Below are 3,468 nucleotides of genomic sequence, written 5' to 3' on the forward strand. Positions count from 1 at the left end.
TGGAGTCAGGAAAGTCAGAGTTGGGAAGCTCTGATGACTCATGACATCAGCATGTGCTTGCCTAGATAATCCCAAAGAAGGAGAAAAGGGGCCCATAGGGTTATAAACTTGGTGTTGTATTCCCTGACCCCAGAATTCTCCCCTTCTCCACATTCAACTCTTCTTATTTTTATTTTTCTAATCATCACTACTAACCTTATTCCATAGCCATTTCAACGTGCTTGAAATTCTAAAACTTCTTTCATTCGTTTTTCTCTTTTAGACAAACTTGGGGGTACAGTCGCAATACACAAGCTGCTCTGATACCACTGTCTGCAAATTATAATATGACCTTTAAAATACCTTTTATTTAGAGTCAGGCTCTAGCCTGGGTTCTAGCTGACTCGCCAGGAAATGGCCTGTGTGCAGGTCCATCAGACAGAGCAAGAAAATCAGAACTGACATTTCCGAGGGTGGTACTCCTAGACCAGGTGATACAGCCCTTTAGGGCAGGAGCTATGTCTCTTTAACCCAGGACAGAAAATATTTGATGTGCTTTGTAAACAAATAATTTAGATGATGGATGAGACGCACTGTTGGGAATTTGTGTCATTAGAAGATGGGGCCACAGCAGGACAAGATGTGAAGCTAAACTGTCATTGTTTCTCTTCTGGAAAAATACTGGCTCTCCTGCTGGCAATGAAGACAATGTCTTTCTGAATGAAAGTTACTTTATAGTGACTCTTCCTCTTTGTTATTATGATTACAATGATCATTTTTTATGCTCTTAGTCCTTTCATTCAGAGACATTTCTACAGGACCACAGCTGCCTTGTGATGTTTAGAAATTGAGCAGTATGATTGAGTTTAATCAAAAGATGAAAACTTTCCAGTTATTGAAACATTGCTAATCATCCCATAGTCTTGTTGCTTAAACACTTTTACCTGAAAATACCTGCAGACTGGTTTCCACTGCCTAGCTTGTTCCCTAATTAGCAGGATTCTCCTGCAGGCAAACACCTGCATAACCTTACCTGCTGGCCCAGGCAGGTGAGCGTAGAGAAGCCAACATGTACTCTGCAAAAAAGACACCAAACGAATTCTTTTTGTTTCCACAACCTCGTATGCAGATTTGTTATATATTGAAAGTGGAAAGTGGGATCGAGCACTTTTCTGTATTTCTTCCCCAAAAGTCAAAGGTAATCTAAATGCATTGCTGGAAAATTATTTAAAATATTAATAAAAAATCAACTACAGATTTGAAGAAATGAGTGGATTTTTCCTATTTGACAGCTTATCAGTAAGTTGTCATTTAAAATGTTTTCTACCCTGGGAGTGTACCTCAGTGATGATAGCCATGTATAATTCATAAAGGAAAATAGATTTAAATAAGCCTGCTCAGTAGTTCAGGGTGTGAAAATTCAACAAGCTAGTTTCTTTTCACTGTGCCTGCAGTCACTTTTCCTCCTTCAAGCTCCCACATTCTGCATTGTATTTACTTTTTTGTATTTCGGATCATAATATAATTTGTTTCCAAATGTACATTTAAAGAAGGCAACTTTGAGTGACACAAGAACAGCACAGTAAATGAAAAGTAGGATGGTATTTTCATGTAAATCACATTTTATAAATATTTAAATTACTTTCTTTTGCAGAATAAAAGTGTATGAATACACTTTACATTTAAGCTACAAATTATGCTGAAGGAGTTTTACCTTGTAGAGTTATTGTTCACAACAATGTATATTAAATTTTTTCTGTTCTTACATAATTCTTCAAGACTTTTTACTGGCTGAGGTCATGAGAAGGCCAGAGATAATCCATCTGAACTTGACCATCTGAACTAAGTGTCATAAAACTCGACAACAACAAAAAATTTTTATGCATCCTCAAAATCTTAAAATTTGAGACAGTGAATATCAAAGTCACATTTTATTTGGAAGAGTGGTAACTGTAAAATATATGACTTACAAAAATACAATCTAATCACACTAATTCCTATCCTGCTAATTTGGATTTTGCAATAATTCAAAGATGATGTATATACATTAGGAAAAAAATGGTTTTGATTTAAAAGGAAGGACACCAAGGCATCAAATCTGAGCGTTTTGAATCCAAGGTTAATGAAATGGTGGTGAAATAAAACTCATTTGTTTGTGTGCTTATTGCGTCAGGAATTGTGATCTGGTTAGGATGTTATTTCCACCAATGTTCAAATGTTTATGAAGTATATAATAATATTCAAATTTTTCATAAAGAAAACTAGAGAGGTTGACTGATTTATCAAAGGTCAATTGACTAAAAGAGTCAATTAATCCGAACCCAGGCTGTCTGAATAGAAAATAAAAGCTTTGAATTAAAATTATTTTAATATGTTTTCAATGTATGTTTTGAAATCCTAAGTCTCCTGTGGAAAAAGACTTTTGTGTAGGTAACATATTATTAATTGGTGTAGGTTTATTCTGAATTATCATTTTCCATTACCTAAATTTACATTGATATTTTAGTTGGAAATGTGGATGTATTACTTAAAAGTAAAAAAGTTAAAAAGTATTTAATCATTCTAATTTTTTTTCTCCCTCTGCACTGTTTAATTAGTAAGTTTTTACTGTATTAAAGGTGTATCCCTAAAAATAATTTAAGATGCAGAATGCTTGCTAAATAGCTTTCATGATCTATCATACTAAATATATCATGCACCGATTATCTAAAAGTAGGTAATGCCATATCAAATTTGGGAAAATAAACAGCAAAAGATAATTTTGTGTTAATATGTATAATTATCATTTTCCTTATCTCTGAGGCCCAGTTGATAATTTACATTTAATAAGAAAATAAATGTCTTTTAAGCTGATTGATCATTACACAATAGAACACATAACACAACCTCAGGCATTGTTGGTTTTCAGTGACTTCTTTAAAAAAACAAAAAACAAAAACAAATAATTCATCCTCTCCTATCTATCCTCAAAGATTGTTTGCTGATTAATACACTGAAGTTTAGACAGAAGTATCCGATGCATAACAAAAGCCAAAATTTTCCATGTTTCTTTTCTAAAAACAGACATTGGAATCAATGAGGCAGTATTTAAAAATAACAATATAGTAAAATAGACTTTGAAAAAATATGACTAATTATGGTTACTAGATTTCAAATATTGAGAAAATAATGTTTCAGAAAATAAATAAATGATGAATATAGCACATCCCAAAATACCAAGGGAACTGTTGTTTTTCACTTTTGTTTGTATATCTTTGTGGTTTTTGAGTTTTACATGGTAGTTATCTAGGTGAGAGGTTTTTGATGAATAGATCTGTGTTGCTTTACATTCAACACATTTGCTTTCTAGTCAACAATGATATGGTGATGAGACAGGAGAAAACAAGATTATGGCAAAGACCCAAAATGATAGCAGCTTAAATAAAATTAGAGGTTTCTTTCTTTTTCTCTCACACAGAAGTTGAGCTGATGTGGCAACTCTGCTCTGCA

This window comes from Bos javanicus, chromosome 13, assembly GCF_032452875.1.
Source record: "Bos javanicus breed banteng chromosome 13, ARS-OSU_banteng_1.0, whole genome shotgun sequence".
NCBI lineage: Eukaryota > Metazoa > Chordata > Mammalia > Artiodactyla > Bovidae > Bos > Bos javanicus.